The sequence below is a fragment of the Phyllostomus discolor genome, chromosome X (assembly GCF_004126475.2).
Source record: "Phyllostomus discolor isolate MPI-MPIP mPhyDis1 chromosome X, mPhyDis1.pri.v3, whole genome shotgun sequence".
NCBI classification, from domain to species: domain Eukaryota; kingdom Metazoa; phylum Chordata; class Mammalia; order Chiroptera; family Phyllostomidae; genus Phyllostomus; species Phyllostomus discolor.
The window spans coordinates 65,245,333-65,271,107 of NC_050198.1; the positions used below are offsets into that span (position 1 = coordinate 65,245,333).

The 25,775-nt window shown below is 35.6% G+C and overlaps 1 protein-coding gene and 1 pseudogene across 4 annotated transcripts in view; both read right to left on the reverse strand.

Moving 5' to 3' along the window:
* DIAPH2 (diaphanous related formin 2) overlaps positions 1-25,775 on the reverse strand; it is a 914,500-nt gene that overhangs the window by 172,509 nt on the left and 716,216 nt on the right. The window lies entirely within an intron of this gene.
* Positions 2,068-4,193, reverse strand: LOC114504651 (annotated as a pseudogene).

Here is a 25,775-nt window from a genome sequence, read left to right on the forward strand (position 1 = left end):
CTCTGGGAAGCAGGACTGGCCCTGGCCCATGGTCAAGAGGGGATAGAATTGAGTCCCAGGACTACTTTAGGGTCCGCTGTCAATACTGAGGTCTGTAGAACTGACTCTAGAGACATGAATGAGCATTTCTGCCTCCAGGTCTCTGGGTAGGCTGACTGCTCCCTGATTCCAATTGGGAGGTGCGGATGCTAGCTAGGTACAGGGCAATTTCAAGATATCTAGAGATAGTGATGGGAGTGCCTCTTACTGGATTCCTAGACTGGCAGGGCTGCTCATGAACTGCAGCTAGGGTAGGCTTGAGCCCAGTTACAAGGCTACTTCACAACCTCCTGTCAAACTGAGTTTTGCAGCCTTATCTCCAGAAGCTACAGGACCACAGCTGAGAGAGACTGGAGCTGTGGGATATTTCAGGGTCCACAACCAGGACTGAGCTCTGTGGGCCTATTACCTGAGGTACGCATAGGTGTGATTCCTCCCAGGTTCCTTGGCACAAAGCACTGGTGTCAGACCCAGGCCATATGGAGTTGTAGCTGAATCCCCTGGGGTCCAGAGTTATTTCTGGGTCTGTAGTTGAGACCAGTCAGTGAGTCAGCTACTTAGGTAGAAACCTGTCTTCTCAAAACAGCTTTCCTTGGTCTTGGAGTTGACTACTATTTCACACTCTAGTACCTAGATGCCAAAGCTCCCACAAGGACATTTTGTCTGTAGTTAGATGCCAAATTATTGCTACTGAGGAAGAAAGACAGCAGGGGATCTCCTAGGTGACAATATTGCTAACATCACTCCCTTACATTTACTTTCTGAATCCCTTCTGGGTTAAAGTGCTGATGTATAAATATATGCAGTATATGTATAAAAATATCTACTACAGCATTATGTATAGTAGCAAGAAATAGAAACAAGTTCAATATCCAATTTAGGGATTAATGAAATGAATAATCATATATCCAGATAATGTAATATGCAACCATTAGAAAGGTGAACAATAATAAGATTTGTTAATACATGAAAATGCTTACAAAATAAAATGAAAAAGAAACAGACACAACTGTGTATAAAGTATAACATGAATAATGGAAAGTATGCATAGAAATACACACTGGAAAAATATACCAAAATATTAATGGTAATTGTTTCTAGATATTGAGACCGTAGTTGAAATTTTTCTTTGTCTTTGCATATTATATGTTTCCAAATTTTCTACAAAGAGCAAACATTATCTTTTATACTGTAAAACATTTTAATAGGGAAAATATGATGATAACATATTTGAAATTATTTGGTCAAGCTTGGAAAAAGAAAAGGTCAAAGGGAAATATAACAGAGAACTAAAATAGAGCACATATTTATTTAGGTAATTAATTTATTCCTTCATTCAATAAATCTTTTTTTTTAAATTTATTTATTTATTTTTAGAGAGGGAAGGGAGGGAGAGAGAGAGAGAGAAACATCAATGTGCGGTTGCTGGGGGTTATGGCCTGCAACCCAGGAATGTACCCTGACTGGGAATCGAACCTGGGACACTTTGGTTCCCAGCCCGCGCTCAATCCACTGAGCTACGCCAGCCAGGGCTTAATAAATCTTTACTAAGGAGGACATACTATATTCCAGGAACATAAACAATCTTAGCCATTACTTTTCTCCTTCCTCCCTTCCTCCCTTCCTCCCTACCTTCCTTCCTTTTCTCTCTCCCTCCCTCCCTCCCTCCCTTTCTTCTCTTTCTCTCTCTTTCTTTTTGCCACTCCCAAACTCATTTTATGAACCTCATTAAGATTTTATAAATCCAGATATATTTAACAAGTCAAAATGTTCATCTTTACACACACACACACACACACACACACACACACTTCTATAACTGGTTTGGATGTCACAGACTTAAAGTTCTACAGGATTCTGGCTTGCAATTTCCCACTTTATCTTCAGTGAAAAAAACAAAGTCAGGTGTATATTATTATGGCTTCACCATTCTTCTTTTGATATTAGTATGTCTTGCTTTATATTTTCTCTGAAGACATCAAACAAAATCCTTTAGATAATTTTTAAAGTGCTAGTTCTTTACAGAAGTGTTACATTCTTATTTCAGGGTTTCCTCCCAGACATTTTCAAGGTAACTGGCTTACTACAATATGGACATTCAGCAAATAAGATGTTAAAACTCTGTCTACTAGTCTGTATTCCTCTCAACAACTCATATAAGCATAATTTGATGGAAAAGCTGTGCACACTGGGAATTATGACACACTTGATCGGGAATGGCACCAATAAGTTGACAGGCATAACAAATCCAACAATCCACAGAAAAATCTGATTTTTCCAGGATAGTGCAAGCTGGTAAATCAATTTCCTAAACACCTTTCAATTGTTGTAATAGAGTGTTTTCTGGATCCCACGAATGCATGTTTCTGCTCAGCTTAATTCCCGGGGCTTTCATCACATGGTCAGCTCCAAGGAAACATAGTAGGTTATTAGGGTCTACCTCTATGCTTATTGAAGCATTGTTCCCTACTGCAATTCTGTGTGATGTTGCACTCCATGTAGGTGTTTCTGGCCCAAGTTTTCTCATCAATTTCATGCATGACATCCCAGAATGCCTTCAAGGATTCCAATACTGCTAAATATTGACTGTGATGCTTATTATAGAGGTCTGTGGTGTCCAAGAATGAGAAAATGAAACAGAAAAATCCACAAAACAATCTGGTGATTCTTATTGGTACTTTGCCTTCAACTTGAGAGTGATTAGATGCTTTCTACCAGAGGCATCTTCAACTTTTAACTTGATAGAACTGAAGCAAGAAACCACATATACAAGTTCAACCCAACCCAGAATTCCTATCTCTTCATTAAGGCTTGAGTAGAACTGGGAAGGAGGAAGTAGTGCATGTATCTCTCGTATATTCTTCAAAGTAACTTTCAAAGCTATCTTCAACTCCAACATAAAGCTCATTAGATCAGCAGAGTGCTTTATTTGCTGTTGTACTATTTGATAGTATCCATTAAGTATTATACTCTGCTGCCAACTACGTAGTACTCTTGCATTCTTCAGTTACAAGTCTTCAGGCAACAATATTTTAATATGTAAGTCTCTGAGCAGTAATGAACTGTTCATACACGCTTTCACTCAGTTCTGGGGCAGAAGCAATGGGCACTGGTGCAACAGGCTCGCTTCTGTACCCTCCATGGCTCACCATCTATGGAGCCTCAGAGGGCTTATGAGTCGGCCGGGCCACCATTACTTTTCATATGAATGACTCAGAATACTGCAGAAGTCCATTTCCATTGTTTTTTTTTTTTGTTTTGTTTTATCTTTTAAAAATGAAACTAAACTATATCATTTCAATCAGACAATTCTGAAATACCAGCAAGGAGACACTGACCAATTTATAATTCAGTAAGTGATGTCCATCTTCATGTGGCATCATTCCTTTTCACAATCATATTCTTTATGATCACAATCAAATATAATAAGAGAATAAGAACCTAGAGCATTGGAGAATATGAATCCACCCACAATCATTTCCCAGGATGGCTAGATTCTGGATGACCTCAGCAGGAAAACCTAATATCACTTTTACAGCATGCTGAGTTTTTTATTTAAAGACAGCCCCTAGACAGTGACAGCTTCTGTTCATAGGTTTCATGAAAGCAAATGAAAAATTAAAACATTAATATTATGTTTCTGTTTCTGACAGAGCTATGATGGCTATGGCTCCTCTGATCATGAGACTTACATATACATTTGTCTCCAGTAATGGAACAAATCAGAATAACAACATAAAAATCTTTATGGAGATACTATTATAAGTATGAACAAGTTGCATTTCTTAGGTGTATATTTGACTATATTGGTTTCTCAAGAAAGAGCTATTACTTTTGCAGTCCACTTATAACTAATATGTTTGAGACTTCAATCAGAGCAAAATATTGGTGGAAAATATTGTAGAAAAAAATATATTTAAATTTTTCCTACCTTAAAAAATAATCAGGTTCCTGTTAAAGGTGAGATCATATGGTATTTGTTTTCGGGGGAAAAAGGGTGAAGGGTTTTCAGGAACAAGTATAAAGGACACATGGACAATAACAAGGTGGGGTAGAAATGTGAGGGAGGTGGAAAGGGCTGGGGGGTTGGGCTGGGATGGGGGAAAGGCAGAAAACTGTATGTGAACAACAATTAAAATAAAAAAAAACTTTAAAAAAACCAGGAAAAATTACTATTTTAAATCCTAGTGTTGCTTGTCCTTGATCCAAAATAATTTTTCTTTCCAAAATTTTACTTTACTAGAATAGTGAAGTAAAGAAAATCAGATAAGAAAATAAAGTATTTTCAATATTATAGATGTAAACACAAAAAACTAAGTCTAACATTGAAATATAAAGGCCAGGGTACAAGCAATACTTTCATTGCTTTTTAACTTGTAACAAAAGGATTAGGTTTCATTATAATTATTTAGAACCTGGAGTATGGAAAGATGGATACTTTAAAATAAGATCTATTCTAATTGTTCCATTTAGAACATATGACCTACTTTAAAAAGTCTGAGTCTGAAAAGCAATGCAACTCAAAGTTCAATAGAATATATTTACTGCATTTATTTAAATATCTCGTATTCTGGCTTACATTTTAATTGTTCATTATCTCAGTCAATTATAGATATTATAGATATACATGAAACCAATAGCATCTTACCTATTTTCCTAGTAATGACCTGACAATCATAATAAAACTTACTTGTCATCCCATCTTCTGATCACATTTTACTAAGCATTCACCATCACATTTTACTAAGCATCCCCAGTTTTGGGAATTAATACTGGAATATTTATGTACCCAAAACATGTTTCTCTTTTTCATATAATAACAGTCCTGCAGCCAAGAGTCACATTTCCTCCTAGCCTTGAAGTATTCAAAATGAGACAGGTAATATAAGTATAAATTGGATCACACGGAGACTTTCAGCTACTGTAAAACTTTTGGATTTTCCTAGAAGTAATGGGAAGCTATAGAAATAAATGGCACTGGCTTAATATAGTAATGATAATAATCTTCAAACACTTTAAACTGTATTTGAGTTTTAAATAAATAAACTTTAAAAAATTCATTAAATTTTCACAGTTGCCATCTCATTTAGTCTTCACAACCACTGTGGGAAATAAAAAAGATTTCCTCATTTGTGATTAACATTTGGATTAACTTACTAAAGTATGGAAAATGTGCTAGCATGATGAAAATTCCCCAAGTTTCAATGTCAAAACTTTCTCTTTTAATATATAATATTTACTGTATTTTCCATGACCTTATATCCCCCTTATACACCCCTCCCCGCAGCAATCACCAGGCTGTTGTCCACATACGTGAGTCCTTTTTCCTTTATGATCAATCCCTCCAACCCCCTAATGTCCCTCCCCCAGCTGTCATCTCTCCATCTATGAGTCTGTCTCTGTTTTGCTTGTTGGTTCAGTTGCTTCATTAGATTCTATCAATGAGTAAAATCATACGATATTTGTCTTACTCTGACTGGCCTATTTGACTTAAAATAATGTTCTCCACATCCACCCATACTGTTGCAAAGGGTAATTTTTTTAAGCCAAGTCGTATTCCATTGTGCAAATGTCACATAATTGTTTGAGCCACTCATCTACTGATGGACAGTTGGGCTGCTTCCCTATCTTGGCAATTGTAAACAAGGCTACAGTGAATATAGGGGAACGTATGTTCTTTTGAATTAGTGTTTTGGGTTCCTCTGGATATATTTCCAGGAGTGAGATTGCTGGGTCAAAAGGTACATCCACTTTTAACTTTTTGTGGTATCTCTATATTGCTTTTCCACAGTGGCTGCACCAGTCTGCATTCCCACCAACAGCACAAAAGGGTTCCTTTTTCTCCACATCCTTCCCAGCACTTGTTGTTTGTTGATTGATTGATGATAGCCATTCTGACAGGTGTGAGGTGATATCTCATTGTGGTTTTAATTAGCATTTCTGTGATGATTAGCGATGCTGAGCATCTTTTCATATGTTTATTGGCCATCTGCATATCCTCTTTGGAGAAGTGTCTATTCAGGTACTTTGCTCATTTTTTAATTGGGTTGTTTGTTTTTTGGTATTGAGTTTTCTAAGTACTTGATAAATTTTGGGTACTAACCCCTTATCAGGTGTATCAGTGAAATGTACTCCCATTCTGTGGGTTGTCTTTTTATTTTGTTGATGATTTCCTTTGCTGTGCAAAAAAAATGTTTTAGTTTGATGAAGTCCCATTTGTTTGTTTATTCTTGTGTTTCCCCTGTCTGGGGAGATATACTCCATAATAAATTTGTACCAACAATGTCCGAGGTTTTGCTGCCTATGTTTTCTTCTATGATTTTTATGGTTTGGGGTCTAACATTTCAGTCTTTCATCCATTTTGAATTTATTCTTGTCTGTTGTGTAAGAAGATAGTCTAAGTTCATTTTTCTGCATGTATCTGGCTGATTTTCCCAACACCATTTGTTGAATAAAATATCTTAAGCCCATTGTATGTGCTTGCTTCCTCTATTGAATATTAATTGACTATAAAGGTATGGGTTTATTTCTGAGCTCTCTATTCTGTTCCACTGATCTATTTGTCTGTTTTTATGCCAGTACCAGACTGTTTTGATTACTATGGCTTTGCAGTATAGTTTGAAATTAGGTAGTGTGATATTTCCAACTTTGTTCTTCTTTCTCAGGATCGCTGTTGGTATGCAGGACCTTTTGTTGTTCTATACAAATTTTTGAAATTTATTCTGTGAAATATGTCATTGGAATCTTGGTAGGAACTGAGTTCAATCTATAGATTGCTTTGGGTAGCATGGACATTTTAATGATGTTAATTGTTCCTATCCATGATCACAGTATTTGCTTCTACTTATTCATAGCTTCTTCAATTTCTTTCTTTAGTGTCTTACAATTTTCCAAATACAGGTCTTTTCTGAGTACAGGTGCTTGGTTAGGTTTATTCCTAAGTATTTTTTTGAAGCAATTGTACATGGGATTGGTTTCTTAATTTCCCTTTCTGTTACTTCATTATTGGCATATAAAAATGCAACTGATTTCTGGATATTAACTTTGTATTCTGCTACTTTGCTGAATTCATTTCCGTTCTAGTAGTTTCTTGATGAAATATTTGGGGTTTTCTATGTACAGTACCATATCATCTGCAAATAAAGACAGTTTTACTTCTGTCTTTCGAATTTGGATGCCTTTTATTTCTTCTTGTCTGATTTCTGTGGCTGGGACTTCTAGTACTACGATGAATATGAGAGGTGAAAGTGGACATCTGTGTATTGTTCCCAACCTTAAGGGGGACACTTGGATTTTTTTCCCAATGAGTATGATGTTGGCAGTGGATTTGTCATATATGACCTTTATTATATTTACATATGTTCCCTCTATTCTCACTTTGCTGAGAGGTTTTATCATAAATAGGTACGGATTTTATCAGATGCTTTTTATGCTTCTATTGATATAGTCATGTGGTTTTTATCCTTCCTTTTGTTATGTGGTGAATCACATATATTGATTTGCAAATGTACTATCCTTGCATTCCCAGAATAAATCTCACTTGATCATGGTGTATGATGTATCTGATGCATTGCTGTGTTCAGTTTGCTAATATTTTGTTGAGGATTTCAGCACCTATGATCATCAGTGACATTGACTTATAATTTTCTTTCTTTGTAGTGTCTTTATCTTGTTTTGGAACTAGGATAATGCTTGCCTCAAAAAATGAGATTGGGAGCCTTCCCACCTCTTGAATTTTATTAAATAGTTTGAGAAGGAGAGGCGTTATTTCTTCTTGGATTAATTGGAAATTTCACCTATGAAGCCATCTGGTTCAGAGCTTTTGTTTGTTGGGAGTTTTTAAATTACTGCTTCAGTGCCATTAGATATAATCTGTCTCTTCAGATTATCTGAGTCTTCCTGATTTATTTTTGGAAGATTGTATGTTTCTAGGAATTTATCCATTCCATCTGTGTTGTCTAGTTTGTTGGCATACAATTGCTCTTAATATTTTCTTACAATCCCTTCATATTTCTCCTTTTTCATTTCTGATTTTATTTATTTGGGTCTTTTCTCTTTTTTTCTTAATGAGTCTTGTTAAATGTTTGTCAATCTTATTTATGTTTTCAAAGAACCAACTCTTGGATTCATTGATCTTTTGTATCATTTTTTAAGACTCTATTTATTTCTTTTCTGATCTTAATTATTTCATTCCTTCCTCTCACATTGGGCTTGTTTGTTGTAATCCTTCAAGTTCCTCAGGTGTGAAGTTTCATTGTTTATTTGAGGTTTTCTTGTTTTTTAAGACAGACCTGTACTGCCATGAATTTCCCTCTTAAGATTGATTTCCCAGTGTCCCACAGATTTTGGATTGTTTGGTTCTCATTTTCATTTATTTCAAGGCATATTTTCATTTCTTCCTTGATATCACTGTTGACCCATTCATTGTTTAATAACATGTTATTTAGCTTCCATGTCTTTGTATTTTTCAGTGATCTTCTTGTGATTGATTTCTAATCATAGCACTGTGGTCAGAGAAGATGCTTGATATATTTCAATCTTCTTAAATTTATTGAGACTTGTTTGGTTTCCTAACATGTGTTCTATACTAGAAAATGCTCCATGTGTACTTGAAAAGTATGTATATTCTGCTGCTTTGGGGTGAAATGCTCTGAAGATACCAATTAAATCCATTTGATCTAGTGTGTTGTTGAAGGCTGCTGCCTTATTGTTGACTTTCTGCATGGAAGATCTATCTAATGAAATCAATGGGGTGTAAAAATCCCCAACTATAACTGTATTTCTGTCAACCTCTCCCTCTATGGCCATCAAGATTTGCTTTACATGTTTAGGTGCTCCTATGTTTGGTGTGAAAATATTTACTAGGGTTATATCATCTTTTGGGGTTGTTCCCTTTATCATTATATAGTGTCCATCTTTGTCTCCTAATACAGCTTTTGTATTAAAGTCTACCTTATCTGATATATGTACTGCTACCCTAGCTTTTCTTTTCCATTTGAATGAAATATCTTTTTTCAACCCCTTACTTTTAGACTGTATGTATCTTTCAATCTGAGATGGGTCTTTTGGAGGCAGCATATATATGGGTCATGTTTTATTATCCACTCAGCTACTCTTTGTCTTTTGGTTGAAGCATTTAATCCATTTACATTTAAGGTGATTATTGACAGATGTGCATAGTACCATTTTCTCTTTCTCTCCCTGACCCCTTCTCTCCTACCCCTCTCCTTCCTCATCCTTCTTCTTCCTCTTCTTCCTCTTTCTTCTTCCTTCTCCTTCCAGCAAACTCTTTAACATTTGTTGCAGTAGTAGTGTGGTGTTAACAAATTCCTTTAGCTTTTTCTTGTTTCAGAGGCTCCTTATTTCTCCTTCAATTTTAAATGATAGCTTTGCTGGTTAAAGCAACCTTGGTTGTAGCTCCTTGCCTTTCATCAACCTTAAATATTTCACACCACTCCCTTCTGGCCTGAAATGTTTCTGACTAGTTATCAGATAACAATCTAATTGTTGCTCCCTTGTAGGTAACTATCTGATTTTTACTTGTGGATTTTAGGATTCTCTCCTTATCTTTAGGCCTTGTCATTTTAATTATGATGTGTCCTGATGTAGGCCTCTATTGGTCCAACTTGTGTGGGATTCTCTGAGCTTCCTGGACTTGTCTTTTTCCTTTACCAGATTAGGGAAGTTTTTAGTCATTATCTCTTCAAATAGGTTCTCAATCCCTTGCTCACTCTCTTCTCCTTCTGGTATTGCCATGATGTAGAGGTTATTATATTTCATGTAGTTTAAGATGTTTCTGAAGCTCTCCTAATTTTTTAAACTTTTTTGTTTTTGCTGCTCTGCCTGATTGTTTTTTTTTACCTCATCTTCCAAAACACTGATTTGATCCTCTGCTCCATCTAACCTACTGTTTATTCCTTCCAGTGTGTTATGTATCTGAGACATTGCATTTTTATTTCTGACTCATCCTTTTTTATGGTTTCTATGTCTCTTTTCGTGTTGTTGAGTATCCTATAATCACTACTCTGAACTCTCTATCCAATGAATTGTTTACTTCTCTTTCATCTAGTTCTTCTAGAGAATTTTCGTGTTCCTTCATTTGGGGTATATTTCTTTGTCTTCTCATTTTGGCTGCTTCTCTGTATTTTCCACTTTAGATGTGAAACTAATCAACCATCAATCTGAGCAGTTGTTAATCTAATCAATCAGTAATCAGCAGCTAGGCTTAAGCACCACAGGGTGGGGCAGAATAATTCCTGTGGGCAGGGCTATTGCTTCCCCCTTAGGCTGTTGCCATTTAGAGGACTGCTCTGACTGAGAAAGATAACTCCTGCTATATGGGGGATGTCTCAGCACAGGAATCCTGGTGGCTGTTCCCTTAGTTCTCTCCCTAGAGCCACCAACCCCAGACTCTCCTCAAGCTTCTCTAGTCCACTCAGCCTTTCCTTTGCTGGCACCCAGTGTCAGTGGCTGCAAGATAAATTTTGTGCTTGGGCCCTTTAAAAGGCTCTCTGCATCTCCACCCGTCTCTTCCTGGTTGCTTTTTTTTTGGGGGGGGGGGAGATGGTATATTCGCAATGGTAGACTTTCTGAGAGGTTTTTACTTTTTTTGTTCATTATAAAATTCCTCTAGTTTCTTCAAAGAAAAACAAAAGGTGGGCTACTCTGGAGGAGGCTTATCCTGTGACTGAAGGCTGTCACTCAAAATAGGCATTACATCATAATGAATGGCACTGATCACATTAATATTGTGTGCCACCACAAAAAAGCATAGCATGGAGATACATTAATAAAAGATATATGCTATAATTATAGCATTTCAGTAAACTTTGGGATATAAGCATTCCCAGATACAAAAAGAAAGAGATAATGCAGTTGAAGGGACCAGAGGAGAAGTTGTGGGGAAGTGAGGGTTACAGAATGACAAAGTATCAGTTGTAAAAAAACAAAACACAACAAAAACCCAAGGTGAGAGTAGATAAAAATGCTAGAATGACACCTAGTTATCACCAAAAGAGCTACATATGTTATACAGGTATACTACACACAGCATAGCTCATTTTACTAAGATATATTTTCAAAGAGGCTTTTATAATTTTAAAATCTCCCATTCCACATACTTTAAAAGAAACTAACCAAACTAGTTCAAGAGTGTTGTTGGTTAAAAACTGTATATATTCAAGGTACATGAGGATGTCCCTTTGGTTTGAACCACTGTAAAAACAGCAATATAACATGATTTTATAACATCTTTGAGGATTTTTACCTCTTGATACCCACATGCAATTTCCATTAACATTAAAGCTCAGATTTATAGGTGTTCACCAATGGATGTATATATCTAAGTTTTATTGAAATAAAAGGGACCTACAGCCACTATTTATTTCTAGGCAATGATGAATTTGAAGAATAGCACAGAAATCTTTTTTTAAAGCCTAGTCTTTATTTACTACTTCATCTAGCTGCTGTAGTACTCAAGAAATTTGAACTGATATTCACACAATATATAACAATCACTTGATCCATGTAAAAAAAGAGGCAGCCACTTTATACATTTAACCATGCTAACATAATGCTGAGCAGAGAACATGATAAATACCATAGCCAACTGAAATGGTATAAGCAATTTTAGTAAGTAGAATGTAAGACATACAGCATCCTATAATGCCGAGCATTTTTACAAGCAATGGTGAGAGGTACTAACCCCATGCATAATGGGTCCATCTAAAGAGCACCACAGGGGACTCATTCAGATACTGGTCCACCCACCCTTTGTTCCTTTGACTATAGCTCTCACTCCTTGCTTGTCATTTCCTTGGGGATTTAGTCAGATGAAATTCTCTAGGATTATAATAGGAATTGTTTTGTTAAAAGCCTGGCAACCAATCAAAAATACTACCTTTTCACACTACTCCTCAACAATCTTCCTTTTGAATGATCATCAGTTGTTTCACAACATAAAATCCATTTATATTGTACAAAGTTTTTTACTTGCTAGTTGACCAGGATATATTATTTAGTTTTATTACTTTGATTATGAAAATCATAAAATAAAAGGCATGTGCAATAAAAACAGATTATGAAACCAACACCTGTTTTCAAATTGCCTTGGGTCTGTTTATGAAGCAGTTTGGCCTAAAGCAGTCAGTAAAACCAGATTTGAATGCTATTATAAACAGGCATAGGCTTTCCTTACATAACCCATATTTATGTTAATCAATAAAAGCTGAGACTTAAAGATTGCAGTAATAATTTTGTGAGAAAACAGGGCAAATTTATTATCTGTGATCCCTTCTTTATCTCTTCCTATTGCATCTGGGACAATTCTGAAGTACTTAGGTGATATGACTAAATCTTACTGTTAGAGAGTTTTTCTATTTTAAGCACAAATCTGGCATTTAAAAATCCAAAAGCAAAAAATTTAACATAGAAAATATCAGGAAATTAGACAAATTAAAGATACTGTCAAGAGCATGCTATACTGTCAAATGACTAATAATCCCAGTTAAAGAGCATAAGGAATAGGTAGTGGAGTTTTGAAAAGTAATACCAAGGCAAGACAGACATTTAATGTGAAAGCATAAAAGATATTTAGAGCAGAATAGACAGTATATTAAGTCATCAGTCCTTTGATTATTTTATCATTTGTACAGCTGAAACCAATGTGCACAAAAGCAGTAAAAAAAAATCTATGCAGTTTTTAATATATCAGCTTGCACCAGTGCTAACCATGAATCATAACCAGTGCTAGAGTATAAGGTTCACTTTCAACTTAATGTATTTATATGTTTCAAAATGAGCTTATTTAGGAATATATAAAAATTGTTAGTGATATATAGTCTTTTCAAATAAGGCTTATTTCTTTGTATTTTAAAACTGTATTTTTCCTTCAAGTTTAAGTGACAGGTAGTCCGTAATATAAATTACTTATGTGGATTCTGTTACAATTAGCTTAAGGAAAATCCTAAACATAAGAAGAAAGAATTTTTAACATTATTAGTTTAGAAAGAACATTTATACCATAACAAAATAGTAATATCCCGGTTCTTCTGGGGCAGAGTTTTGACACTACTAAAGGAAACAGAAGAGGAGAACACTTTGGCGTACATATTGAATTTCTCACTTTAATAATGAAGATATGGTTCTGTGCAATCTAAAATTAATTTAACATTAGTGGAAAAGAAGTAATATTCTACTATCTCTGTTTTTTTCTTTCCTATTAAAATTTAGTAAGTGGTAGCAGATTTCAGACAGCATGCACAAAGAATTCAAATTAGATGTCAAAGTCAAATAGAAGTTTGCCTTCTATTATTTGAATAGGATTTAAATAATTTGTTAAATAACCTTTTTATTTTAGAAAATTGTTTTTTTCTCAATAAATCTTAGAGCACTGCTTAATGAACTTCAAAAGGAGTACCCATTCCATAAACAGTGTGATACTCAAGTTGAAACAAATAAAATGGCAAGTGGATGGAGAAAGAAAATGGAAGAATAATATAAAAGAAATGGTTTAAAGGGAGAGGGCTTAACAAGACAAACTTCAGCAAATCTCTCCTCTGCCCCAAATGCAAGTCAAAGACCTTTTCATTTGGCAACAATGTAGTCCAATGACCAGAGCACCATAAAAATGTACTAGTGACTTGTTTTCATTTTAGCTGTATTTTTGACATTATATGACCTGTGGAGATGTTTCCTGCCTGTATCACACAGACAGGTGCCACACTGTGACTATTCATACAGCCCTTGCTTTGGGTTGTTTTGCTAACAGGAAAGATCGATTTGTAAATAAATATTCATCTATACTCCCTTGCCCAGTCCCAATTATTTCTACAAATTGCATAATCAACCTATGTGAAAGAAGATGACAAAGAAACAATGTGCTCTGAAAAACAACACTGAAGCATTCACATCATTGAGAAGATGAAAATCCCAAGAATAAAAGAGCTAAGAGTCCACCTTAAAGCAGGAGCTTCCCTGCAGAAGCAGGAAGGAACAAGGGCACGTAATACTACTGCAGCTGTGATATTTCTTAAGTAGGACATGCAGAAAAGGGCACGAGCTATCCATGGTTCTGAAAACATTACATTTAATTCCTCTGTGAAAGATTTAGCAGCTTAGTGGAAAGAAGCAGCACACCAAAAACAAAACAGAACAAAAAACCAACCACAAAAGAAGAGTCAGCACTTCAAGCAAAGTTGCTTAAACTAATAATTAGAAATAATATATTTCAGAAACAGTCACCTCTAATAATCTCATACCTTAAGGCTAGAATAAAAGATCATTGCTAACTGGTACAAAAGCAGCTTTGGACACACAATTAGGAAGCCAAATTCTGTGATGAATTCAACCCAATCACTACCCTTTTTACCTTCAATTCTGCCAGGACATGTACCACATAGAGCCCAGAAAAGAAGCCATAATTCAAAATTAAGCTTCTCTTCCATTTACAAAAATGACACATTTAACTTTTATAGCCAAATCAACTAAGAGAAGCCAAGAATGGAACATAAATAGTAGTTTAAAAAGTGATGCATAAGCGCAGGCTGCGAACCAAAGTGCCGCAGGTTCGATTCCCAGTCAGGGTACATACCTGGGTTGCAGGCCATGGCCCGCAGCAACCGCACATTGATGTCTCTCTCTCTTTATCTCTCTCTCTCTCCCTCTCTCTCTCTCTCTCTCTCTCTCTCTCTCTCTCTCTCTCTCTCTCGCTCGCTCTCTCTCCCCCCTTCCCTCTCTAAAAATAAATAAAAATCTAAAAAAAGTGATGCATAATGATTAATAAAAAAAACTTTTTGCATTTGATTTAACAGGGTGGTGGTTGCTTGGGGGAGGGGGTATAAGGGGACTAAATGGTACTGGAAAATATAATAAAGATTATATATTTAAAAAATCATTTTTGATAAAAGATGCAATTTCCCAAGGGCCATCCTTTAGTTTAAGTAAACAGATAAGTGCACACACTGCAGTCTCACTTTTATTGGAGTCAGTCTGCAAGCTGGGTTACTGAGAATATCGAGGGGAACACTATATAAATTATATGACTATCTAACCACTAACCTGTACATCTGAAACCAATGAAAAATTTTAAAAAATATTTTAGGAGGAAAAACAATGAACAGAAAGTAAATAAAATTTAAAAAGGAGTTTTAAAAATAAATAAAAGAATAGCTGAATGAACAGAGGTGTATGTTTTTAAAATATCAGAGAAAAATTAACATATGAATTAAATTATTTAAAAAGTGTATTTTTTAAAAAATGTGTTTTACATACCTTGGTAATAAAGAACTCTCCTAATTATGATCTATTCCAGTAAGACCTAATATTTTATTTGAATTAATTTATAAAGACAAAAATTTTTAAAGGATAAACCTGCCAAACTACTCCATTTACTGAATCCAGAAGTCTTTCCTATTCATTGAACACATTCTCACCTGTCAGGCTGTACATAACTGTTGTGATTTGAGGAATTTTAATGGAAAGATATTTTCCCCTTTAAAGAGTTTTGTAAGAGTGTATACTTTTTGAGACCAAAATATAAATCAGAACTGTCTGTATTAGTTGATGAAATAATTTGTGTAGCTATACAAAATGTTTACCATCTACTTGTGGCTTCACTCAGTAGTAGGAGCACTTAAAAATTCCAGCAGCGTTATCAGAATTCCAAAAGGGCTGAGAGCCAAGGGTTCATCGAAGAACTTTTCTCTGTCCCTTTGAAATGTCTTTCATTGCCCCATTCCCTGTCACCAAGACCAGAACTATTTTGCCCAAAGTAAGAGAGGTTTTCTTGCTCGCAAGAAGTAGTGCCAGTCTTGGTTTTTGTTTTCTTCAAAGAGAATGATGATACTTAAGAGAAGTAAAATAGACTTCAAATAATGCTCACACAATTATATTTCCCTATTTTTTCTTTCCCATAGCTAAAGTGAGAAATACCATATTGAGACAATGGAGGTGGGAAACAGTGTTGTGAAGGAGGTAAACAGATGAAAGAGGATTCTTCTGAAGCAGCAAAATGGAATAGAGGAAAGTGGTGAACAAAGGGTCCCAGGACCACAAAGCATGGTAAATAAGAAAAAAAGTTAAGAAATTGGAAACATAAGGATAATCTATAATGCACAGAGTCTGTGTGGAGAGCATTCAATTTGACCATAATCTCCTTTGACTGCTTTGCATCTTCCTCTGCTAGGAAATATCAGTTCTAAATGAGCCATGCAAACTGACTGATACTACTTCTGGTAACTGAAAAAAAAGTATTTAAATTGCTAGATGTGATATTTTTGTCCATGTGTTCTTCCTAATTTGATCCAACGTGAATTCAACATTTAAAACATCCTCTAATAATTTCCTAGAAACTCATTATGTTGGACCTTCATTGCTGTATTTATTTTCTACCTTGGACCAATATCCCAGTCACTAATGATGGCCATCCTCTTGGTGCCTTCATGTTATGGGTTTTTAGGATTATTAATGGAACTTGCTTTAACATCCTCTTTTGGTACAAGAGAGTTTAGTTAAATTTGAACCATAAAATAACAACTACATACTAGAAAAGTTTTTTTAAAAAAATCCTTTTTCATTTCAGTTCAACAGCATTTGATTCCAATTACTTGTTGATATGACAAAATGAAATCCACAAATATGTACAAAGCACAGTAATCTCTTATTATCTCTGCCACTTAAAGTAGTGCTAACAACTGAGATAATGTCACAAACATCATAAATAAAATAAACACCTGAATATTCATACAAAGCCATACTGCATATCCCTCCTGATAAAAACTTCCCTTCATAGGTTAGCTCCAAATACTTAAAGATAATTTATCAATTTATTAGGAAATAAGATAAACATGTACAATTTGATTAATAGCTATAAAGTTGCTAAAAAATCTAACAGGTATTATAACTGGGCACTAAAGATGAATCCATGTACAATAATATTAATTTTTCAAATGACAATATGAAAGCATATCCTTGTTTTTGTATTTTTTCATTTCTTTGTGTCCAGGATATACATTGACTTTCTGAAACCACTGCAGAGTTTTGAATAATGTATGAAATTTAAAAAAAAAATCTCTGTTCATTGCCCAGGGAGAACTGTATTGCTTGCCATATAGTACATCTATACAAGACAAACAGACCATTAAACCTAGAAATCTCAAGCTAAAACCTTCCCGAGTGGAAAGGGAAAATATCATCCTGGATTTTAGAAGTCTCTCAACCAAACAGTTCAAATCCTTAGAATAATCCTCTGAATTAGATAAGAGCCCTTAAACTTCAGAAATATCTGTTCTCCTGAGTAAAGCTGTGAGAAAGCTAGAAAAGCAATTAATTAACTTAATGTTATTCTAAAAAATTCACTAACTCCTGCTACTTCCCTTGTCTTCCATAGCATATTTGCAAAGACCGAGGAGAAGATATGCACAACTTCAACAAAATGCAATTATTGCTGCTCTCTTTTTCCTGTATTTTCTGCAGCAATATTTAGGCATTTTCCCCTTTAAGTAGTAGGAGTAGAGGAAATTACGATCTGAGAATGACAAAGAGGTGATAGTCAAATGCAAGGACAATTAGACATAAAAATAAGAGTAATGGCATATAGTTATATTGTTTTTTTAATGTAGACTCAGCATTTTCCTTCACTTGTCAAGCCTAAACATTACTATGTAGAAAGGTCATGTGATGGTAACATGCATTGGACGGACATTCAGGTTTGCCCATAGAATAAACTCAGCTTTAATGGAATTTCATTTACAGTGATGTAGAATGAAGTTTCTATTTCCTTCATCTCCCACATTTCAAACTTGAGAGACAGCTTTAGGTATGATACATTTAAAAGGCTTTCATGTAGATTCATTTTTTGGGGGGATAACTGTGACGTATTCAACAAGCAGTTATCAAGAGCATATACTATCAATATATTATACTGAGTTGCGTTCCAGGTGCAAAAAATAAATCACAATCTTTTAAAAGTAAAATACAGTTATAAGCCTTATGGTATTTTAGCAGCTTGCATTATCTTTGTCTTTAAGAGCGTTGATACTGAGCATAACCATAAAAGGCTTCCTGGGTTAGGTGAAGCACTGTATTAAGTGCAAGGTATGTGGGCTCATGTTTTTGCAAAAGCAAAAGATACCAATGAATAACATAAGAACTTGAATCTCAAAAGGGTACTGTGGAAAAGCTGAAGATGCCCACTGCCCTCTTCCTTTCTTCTATCATCTTCTATTCCTGTCAATTTAATTGACACAAGGAGAAGAACCATCAGGAGCAAGGTTAAAATCATAACACACAGGAGAGGTATGTCAAAAGATTTCACAAAAGTGGGAGATAGGGAAGTAGTACATTTATATCCAGGTGAATATAGCTGCCTTTGACCACTGGGGAAGCAGATGAAATCTTGCTGAAGAGGAAGCAGATTACAATTTCTTATCCCTTTTTAGAAAAATAATAATATACTACTTAGTCCATACAAGAGAAATCCATCATCATGAGCACCAATTAGAACAAACAATTATTTTTCTTCAGTTCTGGAAGCAATTAGTTATCCAGAAAATTTAAGGTCCTTATGACAGTCTGATAAATACCTTGTCAGTTAATGCAGTTACGAATGCACAGAATGTCTGCTCATATTGCAGTGGTATCATGTGCCTGACATATAGGGACCCAGCCACTTATTCCTGAATTGAAGGTTGGTAAATAAGCAGGTGGTTGTGAGCTTAGCCACGAACATTAGCATGTCTGTGAGTGTTTGACATGGAATTAAACCTACCAAGATAAATTTATTGCTGCATAATAATTGCTTGTCCTCATATCCATATTCCAATATCTGAAGGAAGCCTTTTAAATTCATAGTCTTAAAAAATCAACTGAAATTGACCTTATCTCCTATTGGCCTGCAACTATCACCAATGAAGAAATGTACAGCAGAGCTGATTATATTGTGTAGGAGAATAGACAAGCAAAAGTGATTGGAATTTCTATAGAGTACATCATCAGTGCTTGCTTAGGACAATTTTGCATATAAATGGGGCATAAATGGTCTGTGTGCAATTTGTTCTCCAGTTGTCAAAAAATAATCAAGGACAGACTACATAGCAATCTTCTCTTTCTGGTTTCCCTAATACAAACCTAGATCTGATTGACACATGCATGTGTCTGTCCCAAAAGTAAAATTTAATTTCCATAAATAAAAAGAAAACAAAAAACAAACAAAATTATGTAACTAATATAGGTACTCACTTCAATATAAAATTCACATGAAGCAATAGAAAAAAGGCAATAAATTAAGCAGTCTTAAAAATTCATAGCATTTCAGAAATCAGTGCCAATCCATCTTCCAGCCCACTCTAAGCCCCCTCCAAATACTCTCCCAAACTGTTTTTGCTAAGGTCATCACTGAGTTCTTAACAGTTAAATCCAGTGGATTCCTTCCAATTCTTATTTTATTGGTCCTCCTGCTTACATCTGCTGCTGTTCAATACTTTCTCTTTATTTATTTTATTTTTTATTGTTGTTCAAGTACAGTTGTCTCCATTTTCACCCCACAACGGCCCCCTGCCCATTCCCATCCCCACCTCTTACCCACACCCCAATGTTCATAACAGCATAATTTACAATGGCCAAGTGCTGGAAGCAACCTAAGTGCCCATCAGTAAATGAGTGGATCACAAAACTGTGGAACATTTACACAATGGAATACTGCACAGCAGAGAGAAAGAAGGAGCTCCTACCCTTTGGGACAGCATGGATGGACCTGGAGAGCATTATGCTAAGTGTGTAAACCTGGAGGTAAAAGCACTTTCTCTTTAAAAAGGTCTATTCCTTTGGCCTCTGTGATAGCACACTAGCTTTTTACTCTCCACATCTTCATAACCAACCCCTTCATGCTTTCTTTCATGCTCTCTCTCTTGGAAGCTACTCCCATAAATTGGTGGTTCTTAATTTTTGTGGCACATTAAATTCACCTAAATTACTTTAAAAAAATCTAGCTTTGTTTTCATGTGGTATCATTTACAGACAATATATTGAAGTGCCTGGTTCATTTAGTTTTTTTTTTTTTTAATTCTCACCCAAGGATATATTTATTGCCTTAAGAGAGGGAGGGTGGGAGAGTGAGGGAGACAGAGAGATGGAGAGGAAATTGAGATAGATAGATAGATAGATAGATAGATAGATAAAAACATTGATGTGAGATAGAAATGTTCATCATTTGCCTCCCATATGTGCCCTGACTGAAGAATTGAACCTGCAACCTTTTGGTGTACAGACAACACTTGAACCAACTGAGCCAGCTGGCTAGGGCTGGTTCAATTAGTTTTTAAAAATATATGACTGTCTAGGCTCTGACTGCATAGATTTGTATTTGATTCATTCAAAGAGGAACCAGACATATTTCTTAGAAGTACCTCAAAATGATTCCAATGTGTAGGTACAACTAAGGGAACCACAAAGGTCTGTTTTCTCACTTGCCCACTGCTCTAATCATTTTCCCCAGATTACTTTACCCACTGTTGTATTTTTCACTGTCTCCTGAATGCTGATCAAGTCTACAAGATTCCTAGTATTCACCCTCTAGTTATTGACCAGAAGTAACCAAGCTAATGCCACTGAGAACAATAAATGGCTGGCCTAAGGAGAATCTGATTTGCTTCTTCCTAATGACCTCTTTCCTTCCTCTCAAAAGAATCACACATATACTATGACCCACCTAATCCTGACTTTCAACACTTGCAAACCAGTTAATTCTAAAGTTGACAATGGTTTTCTGAAACTGGGCCCATTCCTTTTATGTCCTTTCCCAACTCTCCCCTTGCTTCTACATAGTGAACTCAAAAATGTCTTTCCTCTACCCCCTGCCTACGCCTTCTCTGTACTATTCATGAATGTCCTTTATTTTAACTTAGGAGACTAGAACTCAGCATTAGACATCTATAAGACACATATCACACAATAGATGAGAAAGTGTTTTGTTAACTGTAAAGTGCTAGGAGTGCTAAAGTACTTTAACCATATCACACAGTATATATTTAATAAACACAATTGAGTTAACAGGGGGAAAGGCCACCCATTTGGAAGTAAAACTAGGTATAATAATATATGATTGGCAACTCCATTCAAGATGCTTGAAAGTGTCTAGACAGAGTTTCCTGTTAGAATCTCTGGAAGAAACACAATTTATCTTTCATTCTCTAACTACCTTTCATTCCTTAAAACCCCAATATGTAAGGTACAAAAGATATTCATTCTTTAATCCATTAGAATCTAGCTCTTGGCCCTCACTATTTTACTAAACTGCTCAGGGAAAGGTCAACTGTTACGCGCTAGTTGAAAAACCCATCTATTTTCAGTTGACATTCTACTTAATTTTCTGCAGTATGTGACTCTGTTGACTTTCTCCATTCTAAAATTTTCTTTACCATGAGTCTTCCAGGTATCACTTTGGTTACCTCTCCTTCCTTTCTGAACATTTTTTCCTCAGTGTCCTTTGCTGATTCCTCCATTTGCCTCTTAAATATTGTAATCCCCAAACTCACTAATCTTGGCCTTCTTCACCTCTCATTGGACATACTCTTCCTGGGTGATCCCAAGGTTTCTATAACTATATGTATGCAGATGTCCAGAAAATCTGTTATCTCCAGCCTCAACCCCTCCTGCTTGTGTGTAATTATGTAATCCTCTACTTAAAAACTTCTGCTGGCCCTCTGCTGTTGCAATGTGTTTGTCACCGTTGCCACTGTACACTTCCATACCTCTACTGCATGTATCTGCCATTTCCTTTACCTAAAATGCCTATTCCTCCTGTCCCTCTCCCGACAAAACTACTATTCACTCCTCAAACCACAGCTCAGATGACATTTTCATCATGAAATCTTTCTTGAATTCTCTAGGCAGTTAGTTGCTCTTTTGGTACTTTGTGTAAACTTATAGCAATTCTACTGTGTATAAATCTGTCTTCTTCATGAGACTCTTGAGTTCTTTGCACTCCAAGGTCCTAGCACTATTGCCTGGATCTTGCTATTTGAGCAATAAATATTATCTGGATGAATGACATGCTTTTATTTGCTTACATTACATATTTTTTACTGATTTGAATTATACATAAAAATATAGTAACAATACTATAGACAAAATGGAATTTAGTTGGTAAATCTAATATTCTAACACAAAATAAAGATGAAGGAACCTCATGGGAAAGAACCCATCCTAAGGAAGAAAGAAGTAAAACCTTGGAATGAACAACCACCATGGTGTAATAATAATAAAACAAAACCAAACACGGACCCCCAAGAGACCTCAGTCATCAAAAAAGAAGATAAGCCCTGGCAAGGTGGCTCAGTTGGTTGGAGTATTGTTCTATACATCAAAAGGCTGAAGGTTCAATCCGTGGTAGGAGTGCATATAGGAGGGAACTGATTAATGTTTCCCTTTCACATTTCCCCCCCCCCCAATAAACATATCCTTGCATAAATATTTTTCAAAAAACAGAATAATATTGAGTACTTCCTAGAATCTGTCATGGGCTTGTCTTTGGGCATTTGCTCTGTGAGGTCAAATCCTATGGAAATCTAGAGGGCTGATAAAACTGAGGGCCATTTCTCTAAACATGTCTGTAAGATTTTGAGACATAGGTAGTACTGCTTGGTATACTGGTGCAATGCTAAAATAAAGGAAGAAAGAGTCATTTCTTCCCACTCTGCCACTGACCACTGTCCAGCAGTAGAAGTGTAAAGGCATGACAGTGCCAGCCATAGGCAACAACAGGTGTGGAAATGACTGGTATTATAAGCAGAGGTTGGGGAATGGTGGTGCGTGAGTGTTTGTGAAATGCCCCCTGAGAACTTCTATAGATGCTTCAGAGATCCCTTATAGGCAGCTCAGGTCCTGAATGTACACATGGAGGCAAGAGCCAGGATAATCCGTGTTTTATTATTTATGCGAGATAGAGAGGCCTAGAAAAATGTATGTTTTGTTTTGCCATAAAGATATTTCCCTAATATTTAGAGTTTATTTTTTTTCTATGTTGAGCATCATTGTTTCTTGCCCCTTATCTTTTTTTCTAATGGTAGCTTATACTTTCTCATTTATACTGTTATCTTGAAGGTCCATAAAATTAAGACCGTGTGCCTTCTGCATTTCTTCTAGTTTTTTTTCAAATTTAGTTTTCTTGGTTGCCCTGCATGGTTCTAAAACCAAATTACATTTATTCAGTTTCCTGGTTTCCTTTTTTGTATGATGGTTCTCTTGGTTTTTTTTTTTTTTATGTCTAGAATTATATATCAAAATGTAGTCATAGCCAAAGTAACTAAGTTAGATATCTATCTCCTGCAGAGAAGCCTATTTATATATACACTTATACGCAGAGTGGCCAAGGAATGAATAAGTGAAGTTGGTTAAAGGAGGGGAAGCAAGTGTTAAGGATTGATAGTTAGTCAGTAATAAAACAGATGTGGCACTGTGCATTTATATTAAGTGTGTTTTTCACTCCTTCAAGGTTTTTCTCTGTGTTTTCCCCCTCTAAAGCTTACCTTTGATCTTATAATGACAAAATCAGGAATAATGATGGGCGATTCTTTACAAAGTGTGTTGTAAAACATATAGCATCTTAAGTGCTAACAAAGGCTATAACAAAGAGGGTACACAAAGATTTAGCAAATTTCATAGATGATAGATTCATACTAGGTTATTAAGGAAAACTGAGATGTTCCTTTTACCCACCAAGCTTCTACAAAGCATAACCCACATTCTAGGGATGCAAGGGCTCTCCAAAGGTGAGAGGGTAGGGAAAGTTACTCTAACTCCTGTGTTGCACAGACATACAATTCCTATCTGTTATGGCACATAGAAGATTGTGTTGCAATTGTACTGGCTTACATCCATGTTTTCCCAAGTAGTATGTAAATTCCTTGAGGCAAGGGGCCTATTTGGTGTTGGATCCTCAGTACCTAACCTAGTATATTACACCCAGGAGGCTCTCAACAGTATTGCTCAATTGTTGACCTAATACTATCTATCCCTATAGCCTCACTATCTACTCCTGAATTCAGCTCTAAGTTACATTGCAATATTGAAAAGATGTCCTTAAAATGTCACCAGAAAGCTCCAATGTGACAAACCATTGGTCTTTATCCATTTTGATTCCACTGTAGTATATGTCGTTATTTAATATGTCCAACTTTCTTAATACTTTCCTTTTCCTTTGCTTCTAGATCGAGTGTCTTCATTCTCCTCCTGCCTGCCCAATTCTTCCTTGTCTATCTTCTTAGCTAGTTCTGCTTTTAGCCCCTAAGTGGAGGCATTTCCAAGATTCTTGTTGTGGACCTTTTTCTTAATAATCCCTCTAATAATCTCTTCCATTTCCAGGAATCTCATGAACTCAATCGTGTGATGAAATCTACACCCATATTTACAAAAATTTTCTAAATATCTTGATCCCAATGCTGTGCCACCCATTTTAGGTTCACTTAACCAAAATGGAATTTATCTTCTATCAGCAGTCATTTTCCTGATCTTAATAGTTTTCTTTAGTAAGCCAACTGCCCTTCAAACTAATCACACTCAAAATCCTAGAATCATCCTTAACTCCTGGTTACTCTGCTTCCTCTATATTATCTCCTTTGACTAAGAATATGAGAGTAGAATTCTCATTCATCATTCACTCTTCTATAGATGAAATATCCTAATATATAGCTTTGTTCACACTCCTTCACTGCTTAAAAGCCTTCAATATATCCCCAGTGTCTAAAGAATTATATGCTAACACCTCAATATCTTATTCAAGTACTCTATGATGTGGCACCAACCTACTTTTCTAGAATTGTCTCCATATCTTTACACTTTATGGAACCATTAGTTTTACTATTTGCCATTCTCCAAAAATACTTTGTATTTTCTTACCTCTGTATTTTTCTTGATGACATTTCATTTGACTAAAATGCTTACTATTATCCCTACCTCTAACTCCTACTGCTAAAATCCATTATCATCCTTCCAAGCATTTTTCTTTGTGACTTTTTTCTGATATATCCAATAAGTTATGATAGTTCCCTCCTTCGAACTCACATAATATGTTAACACCTTTTGTATAATAACTATTATCATTGGCCTCATTCTGTAGTCTTTTTATACTTTTTTATCTTTCCTACAAGACACAAGGCTTATATGAAAGATAAAAAGGATAACTAAGGATGTCTTATCTTCATTATTTCATAACCTTTCACAGAACAGATATGTGATGAATTAATGAATGTTTAGGGGCTCATTTCCTAATCTCTGTTTCACATAAGCAAAGCTGTAATCTGGGTTGATATGCAGCCAGAATGAATTAGTACAACCATAGTGGCTACTTATTGCCTGGGTATATTCTAACTGCTTAGGGCCTGTGCTACAACAGGTATTAATGTTTTTAATATCACTCCTAATATGACAGTCTCCCTTAACATGTCTTTTGGTGCCCTTACTAGAAACAGTGCACTCAGCTGAACTGGCTGTAGGCAATACATAGGAGCTCCTTCTAAGTTACCTAATGTGGGTTACTCTTGGGGAGGGGATATAAGCTCAGTGCGGAATACCTGTAATTTAGGCAACTGATTATATCATTTATTAACATTTTAATTTTCTAATGAAGAATATACACTATCACCTCATTTAAATATGGAATTGAAAACACTGCGATTAGAAGCAGAATTGTAGAGCTGTGTATTTTACATATTACTTCCATCTGTAAGTGATAACAGAGATAG